Source organism: Echinops telfairi, unplaced genomic scaffold, assembly GCF_000313985.2.
Source record: "Echinops telfairi isolate 266 unplaced genomic scaffold, ASM31398v2 ScPeMD7_60;HRSCAF=208, whole genome shotgun sequence".
Lineage (NCBI taxonomy): Eukaryota > Metazoa > Chordata > Mammalia > Afrosoricida > Tenrecidae > Echinops > Echinops telfairi.
Genome location: NW_022103958.1, coordinates 35,492,975 through 35,511,494, shown reverse-complemented (window position 1 = coordinate 35,511,494; position 18,520 = coordinate 35,492,975). Strand labels below are relative to the sequence as shown.

The 18,520-nt window shown below is 36.7% G+C and overlaps 1 protein-coding gene across 3 annotated transcripts in view; it reads right to left on the bottom strand.

Moving 5' to 3' along the window:
* The window catches only part of SOX6 (SRY-box transcription factor 6), a 655,298-nt gene that overhangs the window by 521,798 nt on the left and 114,980 nt on the right, over positions 1 to 18,520 (bottom strand). For 2 of the 3 annotated variants that reach the window (XM_045290981.1, XM_045290982.1), the window contains exon 1: positions 16,085 to 16,150. The exons of the other annotated variant lie outside the window; for it this stretch is intronic. The gene's annotated coding sequence lies outside the window, so the exon portion shown is untranslated. Of the gene's footprint in view, positions 1 to 16,084; positions 16,151 to 18,520 lie in introns of those variants that run through there. 3 annotated transcript variants of the gene reach the window in all.

Below are 18,520 nucleotides of genomic sequence, written 5' to 3'. Positions count from 1 at the left end.
TCTTTTTTAATTTTAATGGGGGCTCTTATAGCTCTTATAACCATCCATACATTGGCTGTATCAAGCACATTTGTACATATGTTGCCACCATCATTTCCAAAATATTTCCTTTCTACTTGAGTCCTTGGTATCAGTTCCTCTTTTTTCACCTCCCTCCCCCTTCCCACCCTCGTGAACCCTAGATAATTTAAAAATTATTTTTATTTTCATATTTTACACCATCCGCTGTCTCCCTTCACCCATGTTTCTGTTGTTCGTCACTCTGGGGTGGGGAGGGGGTTGTACATCAATCATTGTGATCGGTTTGAAAACTCTTGATAACACTGCAAAGAATAGAAATTTCAGAACACTTTGTTGGCTCGTGTGGAACCTGTACATAGAGCAAGGGGCAGTCACTTGAACAGAAGTAGGGGACACTGCATGGTTTAAAAGGAAGAAGAGTGTACATAAGGGTTTTACCCTTTGCCAGGGTTATTCCTTTTGTATGCTGAGTAAGTAAGCCAAAAGCTGAGCTACGTAAAGAAGACTTCAGCACTAAGATTGGAAGAAGGTTCATTAACAACCTATGATATGCATGTGAAAAAATCTTTGCTGGAAGCAAAGAAGATTTTAAGCACTGACTTCAAGATTAAAGACGACTACAGCTGTAGTGGGATAAAATTAATTACCTATGGCTCTACTATCCACTTCTAACTGCCACCAAAGGATTGGTAGAAACCGTATAAATAAGCTATCAGAGTAATTTAGGATTGGTCAATTTGGGGTTTCCCTTGGCTATCAGAATGAGGCAGCTCAGAGGCAGGAAAAAAGACTCCTGAGACCATCAAGGAAGAGCCATGAGCAGAGCGCATTCCAGATCCATGCTTCTGGAGGCAGAGGCCGAGGCCAGAGGCTCCAAAGGCACCACAGGCCAAGACAAGGAGATGAGGGATGATTCGTCACAGACGACATGGGTTTAAGCAGTACTTTTTGACACACATTTGTGTGTGTGCATGTGAGTAGCACAATTTTTAAAACATCTGCTTCCAAAAGAAAACATTAAAAAAAGTATTTGGGGAAGTAACCCTAGAACTGACAGTGAGTGCACTGCTCATTTTAAAGGAGATTGGTTATGAAAAAAAGGAAAAGAAAATGTTCTAACCTGGATTGTGATAATGATTGTACAATTCTTCTTGATATGATTGAACTATTGAATTGTATAATACATGGATTATATGTCAATAAAATTGCAAAAATTAAAAAGTATTGAACGTCTTTTGAATACCCTAGTGCAGGGGTTGGCAAACTTTTGCGACTGAGAGCCAATCCTGTCCCTCACAGATATTTTAAAATTATTGGAGAGCCATAAATATATTTTTTGAAACAAAGTAAATCAATATTATATGAATACAATTCTTTAATTTTTTTTCAATTTTACATTAGAACCACATGTACATCATGGCTAAGAGCTACAGTTTGCTGACTCTGTCCCTACAGCATTGTTTTGTCTCTGGGAAGGCATTTGACATATTCTGCATAGGAAATTACCTCTCTCCTTCTAACTCCTCAGCAATAATAAATTTAACTTGATTAACATTTATCAACACACCCCTCTTTGAGCCATGTACTGTATTAGAAACTAAGGACACAAGAAATAAGAGAGACTCATAAATTATATCTAAATTCGAAGGTGCTTGAGGGCAGGGACTTAGTACATTTGTATTTGTTTCCAATACAACATTAATGGTGTGCTTTGCATTTTATATTGATATTTTATGTCAATTTATATTGTGAAGTTGAATTAATTTAAACAGATAACTCTTCTAGGAAGAAAATATTTGCTACCAAATAGGATGTTCCATAACTGGGAAAACAAATAACTGTATTTTTAAATAGGTTTCAGAAGCCACATTAGAACTAAATTGGCCCCTGATCAGATCATCCAACATAAAGATCCTTTAAAGCACATTGTACCCAGCCATAATAAGAATAAAGATCCTAATGGGCCAGATCACGCCTCACTAATATACTAATCTCCAAAAAGGGCAGGCTGCTTTAAATTACACAGAGATAATTTTTCCCTTCCCTGAGAGTCCCTTAATTTGGATTCTTTTACTCCTAAATAGACCTCAAATTATAAATTTGCATAAGGTCAGACCTTCTAGGTTTTCAATGTGGTTCAAGTAAAGATGATCAGTGCTTCTTGCATCCTTTTAGAAGCTTCTATAGGACAATTTGAATTTGATTAAAGGTTTAAACATCAGTTATTCCACATATCTGAGTGTACATATTTCTTAACTGACTTAAGCACAAAGCCTCGTGTACGCCTTCAAGGACGCACAGCATTGCTGGAAGCCGACACAATGTAAGACCTTCTTCACGATGAGATCAGGAAAGCCTGATGACATTCCTCCCTAGACTGTAGAAACACACAGTACGGCTCTTTAAAAGATGGCAGCAGAAATAACAGAAAATGAGAACCATCAATAGCATTCTTACAACAACAACCAAAACGAAAACTTGGAAATAATCTTCATTAATAACGAGGAAAAAATTCAAGCAGCAACAAATTAAATAAATGGATGTATCTCACTGCTGACAGATCAAACCAAGCACCAGTGCCTTATATACATCTGGCCAAAATCTCCTTGTTGAAGATGAGCTCTTCCAACAGGTTCTCTCTGAATCACAGTGATACAGGTCTCCGCCAGGAAACACAACAAACACTGCCCATTACAAAAGCCCACTTAGTAGCACAAGAAACTAAACTGAGGGACAATCAGGGACGAAAACAGAAAAATGCATTTTCTATTCTAGAGGAGCTAGAAACCTGCAAATCTAGGAGCTGAGATCTGTGTGTCTGGGTAGAATAGTTATCGTGAGTACAGTATTGCAGCAGGGTGAGGAAAGGGTAGTATAGGTCTTTTTTTAAAATAATTTTATTGGGGGCTCATACAACTCATCACAATCCATACCTACATCCATTGTGTCGAGCACATTTGTACATATGTTGCCATCATCATTCTCAAAACATTTGCTTTCTACTTGAGGCCTTGGTATCAGCTCCTCATTTTGCCCCTCCCTTCCCGCTCTCCCCTCCCCCATGAGCCCTTGATAAATTTATAAATTATTATTGTTTTGTCATATCTTACACCATCCGACGTCTCCCTTCACCCACTTCTCCGCTGTCCGTCCTCCTTTCTCCCTCACCTTCCCTCCACCCTCCCGGTATTGCCACTCTCATCACTGGTCCTGAAGGGTTCATCTGTCCTGGACTCCCTGTATTTCCAGTTCCTATCTGTACCAGTGTACATCTTCTGGTCCAGCTGGATTTGTAAGGTAGAATTGGGATCATGACAGTGGCGGGGAGGAAGCATTCAAGATCTAGAGGAAAATTGTACGTTTCATCATTGCTGCACTACACTCTGACTGGCTCATCTCCTCCCCACAGCCCTTCTGCAAGGGGATGTCCAATTTCCCACAGATGGGCCCTAGGTCCCCACTCCGCACTGCCCCTCATTCACAATGCTGATTCATTTTTTTTTTAGTCTTTGATGCCTGATACCTGATCCCTTCAACGCCTTGTGATCTCACAGGCTGGTGTGCTTCTTCCATGTGGGCTTTGTTGTTTCTCAGCTAGATGGCTGCCTGTGTATCTTTAAATCTTTAAGACCCAGACACTATATCTTTTGATAGCCGGGCACCATCAGCTTTCTTCACCACATTTGCTTATGTATCCGCTTTATCCTCAGCGATTGAGTAGGAATAGGCTGGTGTGCTTCTTCCATGTGGGTTTTGTTGTTTCTCAGCTAGATGACCACTTGTTTATCTTCAGGTCTTTAAGACCTCAGATGCTATATGTTTTGGTAGCCGGACACCATCAGCTTTCTGGTGATAGGTCTTTTTCATGGCATTCAACCACAGAACAGTGCAGAGGTCAAATATTTAACCTGTTCTGAGGCATATGAACAACCTAGAAAACATGTTACCAGATAAATTCATATTCTGGTACATCCTGTTGATGTGCTGTAGTGGAAAAGATGAGTTCTGGAGTCAGTGTTTGAATCCCACTTCTGACTTTTCCTTCCTTCCATTTTTTTCCTTAATTCTTTCTATCATCTCTATTTTTGTTCATTTATTCATTCCCCCAACAAATATTTATTGGGAATTCATTATGTGTAAGGCCCCATACTAGAAACTGGCTTTTTGTATGTTTGAACAAAACAGGCATGGTTTCTGTCTGCCCTAACAGAACTTTTAGTCTAGTTAAGGAAATGAACATAAAGAATGAGATAATTAGATATCATTTTGAGTGCTATAAAGGCACACAAAAAATCAGAATATAGATATCATAATGAAGGGAGAAGTGATTATGTCATAAGGTTTCAGGATTAGAAATAATATCATAAAAGTGCCCACCACAAAGCCTGGAAGAGTATAAGTGCTTGGCACAAGCAACAGTACTTCTTTGTTTACTTCTCTATCCAAGTATAGAACTTGACTGCCAATCTCTACCATTCTCCTGCCACAGAAACTGAGAGGTGTTTATTAGATACTTCTGTGGACATGGTAGCCTGTTCCTAAATATTTCGAGCTGCTATACAGCTTGTCGTTGTCTCAGTTTTCTATATCATCATAACCATCACCAATTTTCTTATTTATTTATTTATTTATTTATTTATTTTTATCAATGTTAAAATTTTTTTATAACATTTTATTAGGGGCTCATACAACTGTTATCCCAATCCATACACACATCAATTGCCATCACCAATTTTCAACATCCTTTCAGACATATCTGGGTTTGGTCTCCTGGCTTAGTATCCTTGAGATGATCTATAAAACAACTTTACACTTTTGGATGGAATATGTAATCTCCTTGATTCCTAAATCAAACTATTCCCAAGAAACAGCCAACATCAAGAACTGATATTACTTCACTCTATGTGAAAGAGTTTATCTGCCCTAACTCTAAACACGCAAAGGACTTCTCTTTTGGTTGGAAGTTATATAGCTGTATAAATATCTCACAGTAGTTTCTAAAAACTTTTATTTTTATCCATTTAGATCATTATTCTTCTATTCTATTCATAGACAGAAAACTTTCAAACAAGCCTTAAAATCTGACAAATTCTAATTCAAGTTTAGTAAAACGCTGATCAATAAAGATTACAATTTCTTGATAATTTTCCTCGATCCCCTCAAATGGTAAAACAGTTCCTTAGGTTGATTGCACAAGTGAACTAAAGTAGCCTTAGATCATTAGAAAATTCATTCAGGACTCTTCAGTCCTTATGCATCAAAATATGACCCAGTATCAAAGTAAGGAACACAAATTAGGTATTCTCTTACAGCTTGGCAAGCAGCAAACAGACCAAATGAAAATCAACAAACTCGTAATTTAAATAAATAAATAAGATGAGAAGGAAGAAGGGAAGGAAGGAGAGGAGAGTGACAAAGGCAAGAATGGGGAAAAAATGTTACAAAAAGTTATGAATCCAAACAGCTTTCCAACCCCCAAATGCTCACTCACTGCCATTGAGTCAATGCTGACTCATAGTGACCCCCTGTGGGTTTCCAAGTCTGTCACTGTTTATAGGAGTAGAGAGCCCAGTCTTTCTCTCACTGAGCTGCTGGTGGTTTTGAACTGCCAACCATGTGGATTGCAGTCCAGTTCATAACCACTACACCACCAGGGCTCCTAACCTTTGTATACCATGCATATCATGTATACCAAACTTGAAACATAATTAATATAATTCTTTATCTAATATATCTAAAGATTCTTTCTAGTTACAATTCATGAGATATTTCTGAAGTTCTTACACATAAAATATTAGTGTGTGATATGAGTGATTATTTTCTCATACTTTAATATTAGTTTTTACCTAGGAAAAACTAAAGTGTTCTCATTATGTTTTCCAGGTAGGCACCCATTTCCTAAAGGTCCTATAGTTGTGTATTTAAATTACACTGAACTTAAATCAGTAAAGTTAAAATGAATTGGGGGAGTGGTGCTGAAAATTCCCCATAATTTACTACTTAACGTCTAACAGAAATTAATATTTCCACAAATCAAGTAATGACCAATAGTCATCTATGTGCAATTATTGGTGAGTTAATTAATTTTGCCAACCTGGTCGATAATCACATGTGGGGCTAATTGAAAGGCGGAGGGATAAATGGGTGGTGAGCCTCGCCTTTCTAGTTCTCAGGTCTCTTGTTTTGTGATGGTCGCACCAGGGTGCAGCTGCCTTAGCAGTTCCCTGCTTCAGCTTCCAAGATTGACTTCCTACAAGACATCCCCAAGGAGAAGCCACATGGACCTATCCCGATGCAGCCCTGGGAGCTGGAGCAGCCATGTGGAGACCCCTGCTAGTGCTGAGATGCTTGTTCGTTCACTGACTTAGCTTTCCTCCTGCAGTCGGCATCATTGCCTCTGTTTTGTGAGGTGGAGGACTTTGTGGACTGGTGTTGGGTTAATGGGTTAATGTTGGACTTGTGGGCTTGGGCAGCATTGGGTTGGGATGTTTTCGTGATGCACACTTTATTTACATAAAACTCTCTTATAATGAGTTGCTGTGGATTTGTTTCTCTAAAGTACCTAGACTAATACAATTGGTCTATGCTTGTGCAGAGTAAAGAGGAGTGAGGAAAATTGTAGACCCAAGGAAACAATGTATTCAACAAATCCCAAGAACAACAGTCCCCATGAGCCTGAGACCAGAAGAAATAAACCGGTGCCCAACTCTCACTTCCAACTTCTCTGAAAAGGATCACATTATAATGTGCTGGATAATGAGGGAAATGTAGGACAAAACTCAAAATGCTTTAAAAAAAGTCCAAGCTTACTGGTTTAAGAAACTGATGGAACCCCCAAAACTACAGACCTTAGTCTAGAAATGAACTCACACACACAGCTTAATTTTCAGCTAAACAATAAACAGGTCTTTAAGAGAAACAATAACAGTACATTGGTACCCACACCTTAGGAGAGCCAACTATTTGAGAATTTACAAGGGCAGCATTTATCGGAGGACGGAGTTCAGGAGGACTAGGAAAGGAAGGAGGAACAGAAATAGGAAGTGTAATAAGGGATCGACATAGAGGAGCTAGCCATCAGTGGCATCAAATAAAATCTACATTAATTGCTGAATAGAAAACTGACTTGCTCACTCACCTTCAATCAATTCACAATAAAAAGGTGTTTTTAAAATGCCCTCAAATCTATTTTTTGAAGTAGGAAATCAAAATAAAAAATTTTGAAGTAGGAAATCAAAAATTTCCTACTTCAATCATTTCTTTTTCACTTACATTTTCTCCCTTTTTCTTTTTTTTCATTTTAATAAATCATTGTATTCAAGCCTCTTACAGCTCTTATAACAATACATACATCAATTGTATGAAGCAAATTTGCACATATGTTGCCATCAACATTTCCAAAACATTTACTTTTTTACCTCTTCCCAATTGCTACAATGAATTAGACTAGAGACAAGTATTTCACCTATTTGTTCAACACATCTTTCTCCTCAAAAACATCAGGCTTTCAAAGTTGTCTGAAATTCAACTCTATCGTCTACACCCACTTTTTGTGTCTTTACTTTCTCAGCCTTCCTTCAGTGATTCCCCATCAGCCATGTGTTCTGTGACGACAAGCCCAGAAGAAAAGAGAATCAGCATAATCAGCAGATCCCACATACAAGTGCCACTGCCAGGAACAAAGCCCAGAATGATTCCCTCTCTGAGAACGGTCAGCCATTCCACGAGTCCGCACTGACTGCTCTATCAAATACCCAATTATGTGAAACCCATCTGACTTACAAATAATCCACTCAAACTGATGATGCTGTACATACATAATAACAGAAGAAGTATAATATTCACAGGAGGATAACACAGATGATTTTTCCTTCATTTTCTGCATCGAGTCCCTGAATACTCGTGGCAATAATAAAACCCAAGCTATAGGATTGCTACCAGATCGCCATAGCTTTAAGAGAAAAAATATATATATTCTGCTTCATGCAGGCAGGTACAGGGGTACAGATTTGGGTTCCATGAATGCTATTGCTTAATATCTACTCTCCCAGAATTAAAAGAGAAAAATAATAGTTAACTATCAAACATACCTTGTTGATGTGCTTGTGTGTCCCAAAGGTATAAAAGTGCTCAGAAGTGAAATAAAAATAGAAAATCTACTTTTATTAATGAATTAATTCACCTAAACTTATATGAAACTGTGTGAGCTGAAAAGAAAGAGAAAGAACTAAGTCCAGGACAGTTTGTATCCAAAGAGAACTCCACCCATGTAAACTCTCTAGTAACATATCACGTTTTAAGCCTTGAGGCCAGAGACCATCTTTGCTACTCTTTTAAGCACTGTGCCAAGTCCTTAATGCCAGGCAAATGATAATAATAACAAGCATTACATCATCAGATCAAACTCTTTTTGACTGATTCAGTCTCAAGTTCAGTCCTTTTTTCTAGTCATTAATGGAAGCTGATGTTTTGGACCTCTTGTTCTTAATTTTTAAATCATATTTTTATTTTCAATTATCTTTTTTAAATTCCAGCAAGAAATATGTAGTAGATATATAAACACATGTATAGCTGGAAATAATTCAGAAAATGTTTTGTCTTTACTGGCAATATTTAGCTCACATTTGGACACTTTGGGGCTGGCAAACATTTGGTGAAATGATCAGGGTTTACATCCATACTCCAAATAGCATGAAATATATACTTCAGGTTAAACTATGCTGCAAGTGATGTATAGAGATGAGAATACAGCAAAATGAACTAGATGGTGCTGAGTATTCAAACAATCTTTATAAACGGAGTAGTTACTAAAATAGTTGTGTAAACAGATTGTATTTCACATCTTATAGATCACTGTATTAGAAAAGTAATAGCTAGCTCTGCACATTTATTCCTTTCTTGCCTCCTTCAACTTGTTTGTATTTAAGACCACCACCACCGCTTCTGCAGTGGAGTCTATTCTGACTCGCAGCAACCCTGGACAACAGAGCAGAACTGCCCCCGTTAAAATCTTTACAGACAAAACAGCCACATGTTTCTCCCACAAAGTACCTGGTAGGCTCAAACCTAGTGTTTGGGTTAGCGATGGAGCACTTTAAAACTGCAAAACCAGGGCTCCCTTGAGACGACCACCGAGTTCAATTAATGGCTTTATTTCCTCCTCTTTATATACATTTAATTCCTATAACTAACTATTAATGAGATTAATATAAGGATAGTGGAAGGTGATTAAGCCTATCTTCTTGTTTAAAAAGAAATTCAGAAAGCAACTTTGAGGGGGGAAATAGTCTAATTTATTTGCAGCTCTTAGCAAACTGCCTCCAAATCTCATGTTGTTTCCTATTGCAAGTTTAGAAGAATTTTTCTGCGATGGGCCCTGAATCACTTTAATGTTGACGCCTATGCAGCTCTACTCCACCGTCAAACACAGCCAGTAAATTCAGCCCCACTGCAGCACAATAAACTGTGAAAGGACCACAAGAGCATCTAAAACAGAGCTGCTGGTGCTGCAGTAGTTTTGAGAAAACCCTACACTGATTACTAATGCACACATTAATGACAGTTTGCCTAGTTGGCAAAAGAATCGTATTAACAATTATGTCATTATATACGGACATTTTCTTCAAGGCAACTGAGATATTACTGTGGATGAATCAGAATAAGTCCCCCCAATGCCATTGCTCTCATGATTTGGGGTGGTAGTATGTTGTTTTTGTTCTTTTACTTCAGTACAGTATAACACTATTCTGCTTAAATAAACGTATTTTAGAAAGTCATTCTGCTGTGTTAGTAAGTCACTTTCCTTGATTGGCATCCAACACAGATTCACCTCACATGAAATTCCATTCCACAATGAATATTGTGATTGTGAGGTTCCGGTATAACACTCAAACAGAATCAATATAGCTTTATTTCCCTTTTCCTTTACAAGCCATGGCAAAATTTTTAGAGTTGAAAGTAAACCAAGATCAAATTTAGATATGTTGTTTGAAATTAGTGAAGATGAAACACTTCAATACCAGACAAAAGCCCTGATTTTAAGAGTAGGTTTTTGCCTTCCCTGAAATGCCGAGCTCAGGCTGTGTATTTTTATGCCTGCAGATATTGGCATGCTTCATACTTGAGATTATGACACACCAACTTATTTTGAAATTTTTAAATTCTTCCACTGTGCGTGTTTCAAGTACTTCATGACTATCACTGATAATTGAGCAATTAACTTGAAATTACCGAATGTGCTGTGATGGCACAATATGTAGTAGGCAACATGAAAGAATAAAGAACAGAGGAGCTGGGTACAGTGAAAAAAGTAATAAAGAGTAAAAAAGTCCATCATAATAATAGTAGCACTGAGTAAGTTTTAATGGTCCCAGGTCTCCGTCGTTTAATGGTGCCAGTAAATGCTTTAATGAAATGGGGCCAGAGTATTACAAACTTTGTGTGGCAGTTTGTTCTAGTGCCACAAGAAGGAGACTTCTTTCCAACTGGTCTTGTGTAATATTCAGGGGCAGGTCCAAAAAGTAAGTGTGGGAGTCTCATTAAACAACAAGTATGAAACAATTAAGTTTAAAAACCTGACAGGCATATGCTCAAGAAATATATGATTGCAAAAAAATAAATAAATAAACTCTACATGTAAGACACACGGGGAAAAAAAATCCTAAGCCTAAGGATGACTTCAAGAAGGCATTAAAGCCATTGCAAACAAATATTTAACCATCAATTAAGATGTATGGTTTAACAATGAGACAGGATAAAACTCAACTATGCTGGAAAATCCAGAAATATTTATTCTTCACTGTTCATCCCACCAACCTACCTCATATTGGGCTTTGCTCGTTAAACCATAGAATGGGCATGGTGAATAGCTTTTTCATCCTTAAATATAGCTAGTGAAGCAAATTCCATAAACCTAAATCCTATCTTATTTCCATGGAAGACCATTTTAAAGGTTTGAAAGAAAAACCAACAATTTAGAAATGCAGGGAGGAAAAAGATATTCAAAGCTATGTAAATAAAAGACACTACTAAAAACATTATTTTTTCTTCAAAATTCCATCAATATTGCTCCAAAACAGTGTTACGAAATTAAAATAGGCCATGCTGTCTTTTTAGGTATAAATTAGAAACAGAAAGTGCAAAGAACAGAAAGAACAAGTATCTAAGGGCACTTGTATATAAAAAGTAAAAGCTTAAAATGTAATGGATACACACATTCAGATTAGCAAACTGCTTTCAGTTAAAGTAGATTTCTGGCCACAGTTCACAAATGTATAGTAGCTATGTGTATTAATGTAGATACTTCAAATGTCAGTATATCTCTAATTAACATGAGCACACAACTGTAAAACTGAGAAGGCACAATTCTAAATTCCTTACATTCCCAGTATTAATGCTTTCTTGGGGCAGCTCCCGTTGTCATGGAAAATGGCATTCAAGCCCTATTTGTGGATTTTCACAGCTCATCTTCTTTATTTACCTGCACTTTGTCAAGATTAGCCTGGAATAATATTTTTTAAAGATAATGCACTTAGAACTACTTGTCTCTAAAATCACAGATGTTACCAACTAGCTTTGGTCTAGGCTGTGCTCAGTTTGAAACAGACTTCTTTCCATCTTAACACACCACAGTAAGATAAATGTGTGGTGTTTTTAGCTTGCTTCTTGATATTTTTATTAGTTGCAACTCACAGCAGCCCTTGGACAGCAGGAAGAAATACTGCACAGTCCGGCCCCATCTCACAATTGTTATGCTCGAGCCCATCGTGGCAGCCACTGTATGGATCTGTCTCGTGGAGGGTCTTCCTCTGTGTCACTGACCCTCTCCTTTACAAAGCATGATGTCTTTTTGCAGACACTGGTCCCTGGTCCCTCCCGATCACATGTCCAAAGCACATGAGACAACACCTTCACTTCTAAGAGCATTTTGGTTGTCCTTCTTCAAAGACAGGCTTGTTTGTTGTTCTGGAAGTCCATAGAACATTCAATAATATTCGCCTGTACAATAATCAGTTATCCTTCAACTTTCCTGATTCATTGTCTAGTTTACATTTACATATGAAACAACAACTTAGTCCTAAAGACAGCATCTTTGCTTCACAACACTTTAAAGAAGTCTTAAGCAGCAAATTTGCCCAGTGCAATACGGCATTTAACTTCCTGACTGCTCCTTCCATCGGCACTGACTGCGATTCCAAATAAAATGAAATCCTGACAACTTCAAGATTGCCTGTTTATCATGATTATGCTTATTGATCCAGTTGTGATCATTTTTGTTTCCTTTATGTTAAGGCACAATCCATACTGAACACTGTAGTCTTTGATCTGCATCAGAAAATACTTCAAAACCTCTTCTCTTTCAACAAGCAAGGTTAAGTCATCTGCCTGTCACTGGTTGTTAATGATCCTCTAATCCTGATGCCACGTTCTTCTACATAGTTCAGTTTTTCGGATTATTTGCTCAGTCTACACACTAAGTAAGTACAGTGAAAACATATACCCCTGGCATATCCCTTTTAAGTATCCCTTGTTCTGTTCAAATGACTGCCTCTAAGCCTATGTACAGGTTCCACATGAGCACGATTAAATGTTCTGGAATGCCCATTCTTCACAATGTTCCCCATAATTTGTTATGATCCACACAGTCGGATGCCTTTGCGTAGTCAATGAAATGCAAGTAAACAGCTTTCGGATATTCTCTGCTTTCATTTCTTGTGAATCTGGCTGGAATTTGTAGCCATTCGCTCCTGCTGTCCTGTTGCAACCATTTTTGTTTTGCTTTGTTTTGTTCTTTTCCTAAAAAATCTATGCAATTCGAAAAATCTCAGCTGAAGTACGACATGTGGCAGTTTTGGAATAAGGTGGTAGGAAAATGTCAGGGAGTAGCATAACAATCCTGGAACATTAGGAAATGAAGTGGCAGCAGCTCTCTGTATCCTGCTCCCTAACTGAGTCCTCTCAGCATTGAGAAAATATCTGCACAGAAACCAAGTGAAGACTGAGGTTGTGATAAAAACGACACCAGACAGAGGCTAAAACTCCCTCGGAGCTGGTCGTCTCGTGTAATGGGAAGAGCGTTGAACGCACACCATGAGTCCCAAGGTTTGCACACTGCTGCTCTGCGAAAATGAGAGTAATGACCACATTCCTCATTATTTGTTTATTTCTCTTCTTTTATCAAATTCAATCAGTTTAATATCTGCGAACGTAAATGTTATACTGACTTAAGATATTATGCCTCAAGTCTGGAAAAAGCAATAATCACTTTTTGTACCAGACAATAAAATATTTGGCAGACACTTCAGGCGGGGGGTGGAGGGGGAGGTTGCAATTAGAGACCATGGACAAAGATAGATTTTATAAAAGGGATTAGTTATCAAATTACTGAAAAGGCTTCAGTAGTCTTAAAAGGCAAGTTATCTAATGAACTATAGGTTGGTTGGTTGGTTGGTTTGCTTGCTTGTTTGTTTCATTTTTAAACAATTGTAGATTATCAGTGAAACTGAAAGGTCAGAATTATATAATTATTTTTAATTAAAGTTAAAAAATAAAATATGGGTTATTAACATGCAAACCACAATCTTTTTTTTTTTAAGAGGCAAGAAAGAAAGAAACCAAAAAGATGCAGCTACTGAAATAATAACCATTTCCCTCAGGGCATTTTCCTCTTCTGACCTAGGTTGTGGATGTGAGTAGGTAAGATTCCAATCTCACACACCTGTGCGGTGGCCTATTCATTATGGATGTGCAAAACAATATCCCACCTTTCTTATCTCACAGACCTGCACACCTTACTGAGAAATGTTCCCATGGCCATGAGGTATAACTTTCTGCCTTAGATCATGTAGCAAATAAGCAACTTCAGGACATGGAAATTAAGGTTCCTAAAAGAAGCTGTTGTCACCGATCCCATTTTCTTATTCTTCAACCAAGCTTGATAAATATTTCTACTTGAACTGCTCCATCATTCCATGTAAGGGGTAAACCGTTTTTACAATAATTGAAAGAACCAGGAACTCAAGCATTCGAGATGCCACACTAATTTCATCTGACTTAACTTAGTAATTGTATCCGCTACATTTCTTTACTAAGAAGGTTTCACAATCAGGAGATAATAAAGTGTGAGATCACTGACAAAAAGAGTAGCAAAGGGCATCTCTGGCTCGTCAGGGCTGAGAAATCATTGTTTTGGGTATTTATGATCAGACTGGTATAGCTACTGCCTAAAAGACAATCTGAGCAGAAATTTTGTTTGTTTTTTGCTTTTCAAAGTTAAATTCTAGAAATAACCATATGAAAACTATGCCTTCTTTCTAATTTTTTAGCTTCTTCCTTTGGTAGGTACTAAGAAGACTCTCAGCTAATAGGATCACAGCCATTCAAAACTGGCCTATGTGTGTCTTGGTGCATGGAAAGATGTCAACATAGCTTTTGGTGACAAAAAAAAATGTACATTATAATTTAATAAAGATCATCTCTCCTATTTTATTTTTTTTTGTTTAACAAAACTAAAAATAAAGGGAATAATTGATATAAAAGAAGAGAGAAAGTGGGTGAAAGAAAGAATATAACAACTAAGATAAGTTTTAGATAGCTAAAAATGTGAATAGATATATTGGAATGTGTAAGATATGTTGATAAGAGTATGACAAAAGTACTTCCTTTCGCTCAGGTTTCTAATAAAATAAACTCATTAGTTTTCATAAAAAGCCCTTCAAAGATACTATACATTTATTTCTCCATTCTCTTTCTCTCCTAACCATCATCATGCCACCCTGCATAAACTTAAAGCTCATATTGATTCAAAATGAACCACACATCTTATACTTTTGTACTTCATATAAAAATTAAATATTCAAATAACAAAATATAAATCTATATAATATTATGATAATAACACTTTAATTCATCTTTAAAGCACTCAAATGCATAAAATATATCAAACTATTTTAAGTATATATCTTCTTTTTCAATTTGTTCAAAACGTCTGACCCAATCAATGCTAATACTCCAAGAAAGGGAAAGCTGGTTTAAAGAAATTTCCAGTGGTCTTAGAGAAAAGTATTCATGTGCTGAAATAATGAATCACTTAAACTCCAATGGCACTGTTTTTTCCAAAAACTTTCCTAGAAGCAAATTCACTGCAGGTCCTTTATAGTAGAAGACAATGTGGTTGCCGTTATTAAAGCAGGAACCCCTTTGATGCTAATGGTTACAAAAACATTCTGGAAAATATATACATTTGACCTTGTTACCTAAATACGACCTTCTACAGAGAGATATTTCGTTTAATATCTGCCACATTCTCTAAACTACTTATATATTAATAAACGTATGTCAATTAATTTCAAGTACTTTCGTAACTTTAAAGTTCATCATTTGTTGTTGGGTCTTTTGTCCTTGAAATTTCCTTCTTCCCTAAGTGAAAGTTCCTCTGTTCTCCAAAATGATATTTATAAATATAATAGTGCTTGGGGTGGGGGAGAAGGCGGGAATTGCACCATTTTTCATAAAGTGTGCATTCATCAAATGAGTCTTTGGTTGCTTAGGACGTAGTTTGTGTATATACTAACCGTTCTCTGAACTCTCTGTCACCTCACTGGTTTTCTCGGAGCACACAAGTAGAACACTTTTCAACTTCACACAATCAACCAGAAGACTTTACAAACTTAGAGCAAAGTACTCATGTGCATATTGACCAGAACCTTTAAGGCCACCAATTTCTACGAGGTAGCCCATCCCAGAGTAGAAACAACATTCTTTATGCGTTTGGTGAGCTGTAATGTGCTCTGTTTTACTCACTGGAAAACACAACAAACGGAGGTTGTTGTCATCAGCTGATATTCAGTCTACCCTCCTCCCCAGAAAACAGAAATCTTCTTGAAAGTGCAAAGACGTTACATTTATTTTCCCTTCTGAAATACTACCAACAGTTTAAGTAAATAAGCATTTACCTCCCAAAAAAGAACTAATTATTATTCAGACACAAAAGGTATTAAGAACTTGTTTATAAATTGCTTTTTTTATTACTAAATGAGGAAAGTAGTAATAAACCAATACTTACAAATATGCACAAAAATTCAGCCCCAGCACCCAGAAATCACTGGTAAATTGCCTTTGAATTCATGAAAATGACCTGAAATTTAGACAGAAGACAAAATACAAAGTATAAATAAATTAAATGTGTATGTTTTATTAAAGAAGTATGTACTGGCTACAAATTATATTATTTTCAACTCAAGTAGTAGGGTCCATCTAATTTTGGGGGAGGGGCCATCTAATTTTTTTCCAAGATGATAATGCCAAAAGAAATAATTACAAGTGGGCATCACCGTGCATTATGACTTTTAAAAAGTCAGTAACAAAGTTGGTGTTTAAAAGTTTGAATAAGTAAAAACAAAGACAGAAATTTAAAAACAAACAAAGGTTTATACAGTACATTAAAGATGTTCAATTTATGTCTGCAAACTAAAATAAATTAACTTCACAGAGAATACCTTCAGTATATTCAACTAGAATGCCTTGTAAGTAAGAATGAACAAATAAGAAAGGATGACATTTATGTTTCACTTAAGGTGTGCAACCCATTTAGAAACTGTTATGTACAGTGCAGTCTACATAAGCCAAAATTCAACCCAAAATTCTTTTGCTAACACACATGTCAGATTTGGCTGAAGAGGTAACAGATGCAACTGAAGCACAGAGCTAGCCTTATAAAGTTTTTACCTAGAACAATGAGCTACTTTATGCCCCTAAATCTCTATGGCTTTCTTTCTTCAGAATCCCCATGTGTTAGAAGGTAGTTTATTTTTATTGTTTGGTGTAAATACAGCATATTTTTTTGTTCTGTGGAAACAAAGACAGTTTGTTGCCGAGGTTTTACTCTTTCCAAAATGGTAAGATGGCTATGTGTAGTGTTCAAATGAAAATAATGAAGCTTGAACCCTTAATTCTTGATGAGATGAGAATCTTTCCTAGGCTTTAGGAATTATTTAGATTCCATATGCATCTTTAAATATAGCGGTACACATCAAGATTAGTTAGAGCTAACAAAATTTAAATTTAAATAAATTCATTTTGGAAAAACACATGAATCTTGGTCCACATTGATTCTAAGAACCCCTACTCCCCATTTCATGGTTGTAGTATCAAATGACCATAAAAGATTAGGTCGCTTTGCAAAGGTCATAGCCTTCAATGCCTTATAGAGCAGCTCAGCTCTGCACACACAGGATTGCCATGATTTGTAATCGACTCCCTATCAATTAACATTCGCATCTTCTTATCAAGTCCGTAAAGCCAACTTCCCGAAGAGAGTTAAACAGATAGGACAGAGGAAGGCAGCTCCATCACTAAGTTTTATTATCATACCCTTTTCTTTCTCATGGCTCTCTGACGTGGAATTCAGGAGAGCAATTTAACCCCTTTTACCCACATAACCCTGATATGGGTAGTATCAAAGAAAGAATACGGATTCTGATATAAGCTATTATCACATCCATTCCTCCCCTGAGTTATAAAGCATACATTCTTTTGAACTTACGAACAAGTTTCCCGACAGAATATATCTACAGCAAATAGCTGTCTATCCAAAGGCCTAAAATCTAAAGCATCCAACAGGATGTTGAAGTACTTATCCATTTTTAGAAATTGCATTTATTTGTTCTGGCATCTAATCTACTAAAGACTGAAATTAGAAGTATATGATCACATGACATCTAATTCCTTCATTTGCACTTAAATAATGTGGGGGATAGGAAAATATATTCAGAAAATATTGTGGTTTACACATATTTATTTTTCCCCAATCACTGGACTCTTTAGGAATTAGGATACCTAACTCTTAATTGGGTTAAGGTTTCTGACATTCAGGACAAAAAAATATTTTAATAAGTACCAATACAAATGCAATAAATGCTATTTGCCTTATAAATGCAGTCAGTCAAAAGCAACTCTGAATCTCATTATCAACTGATTAAAACCACTGGTCTACTTTGGAGAAATGATTAAACAAGTCCCTAAGGTCACAGAGCTTATTATGTCAAGAGAGAGGAAAAAGTGGATACATGATTTCTCATGCAGAATATTTAGGAACAAACACATTTTTAATTGATAAAGAGTTAAGAAGTAATAGACATACAACTTGAAATAAACTACTTCTTTAAAAGAACTAGAAAAGTTTAGGTTGGGGAAGACATTTCCGAACCTAGAGGTGAACTGGGCACAGAGCTAGGGGAGGAAGAAGGAATAAACCACAGTAAGTCACAATGTTCCAGAAAATAACAATGTGCTTAGTCCATAGAACACCCACAGATTGCCTCCTGCCCTTAGGCTCATTCATTTGTTCTTCAAATAGTGACTACAGGTTAGAAACTGCATTAGAAAGTAAGAACACAAAAATAAATAAGGGTGTCCTTTCCCCTCAAAGATACCAAATAATCAATAATCCAACCTCGTCTACAGCCTGTTGGCACACTAGGTTGTGCATTAGGCTACTAAC